This window comes from Cynara cardunculus (genome assembly GCF_001531365.2).
Source record: "Cynara cardunculus var. scolymus isolate 2C chromosome LG 8, CcrdV1, whole genome shotgun sequence".
NCBI lineage: Eukaryota > Viridiplantae > Streptophyta > Magnoliopsida > Asterales > Asteraceae > Cynara > Cynara cardunculus.
The window spans coordinates 4951531-4951962 of NC_037535.1; positions in this window are offsets into that span (position 1 = coordinate 4951531).

Sequence of the window (432 nt, forward strand, 5' to 3'; positions counted from 1 at the left end):
TGTAGTACATCAAAACGTATCATATGCAACAATTTACCTGGTAAACGCTTACCCGGGTAAGAGTCATCACCCTCACTTACCGGGGTAGAGTCTTCGTCCTTATCATCGCTTTTACCGGGTAAGATTCTTGGCCCTTGCCATGTTCATCTGGTGAGGAGAATTACCCGGTAGGTACATTTAGTAAACGGCCCCTTAGTTGAAGTTCATAAACATTTAACTAAAATATTTGCAAATTGCAACCAAGAATGAAATAAACAATTAGAGATTGTAACGCCCCAGTCCATACATTGCATGTAATACATATTTCATACCAAAGAAATACATATTCATATACATTCGGGTCCACTAGTACAAGAAATCTACTATGACCAAACACAAGGTCCAAAAATTCTAAATACAATCTTGTACTAATCATCAGAGCTACGCATCAAA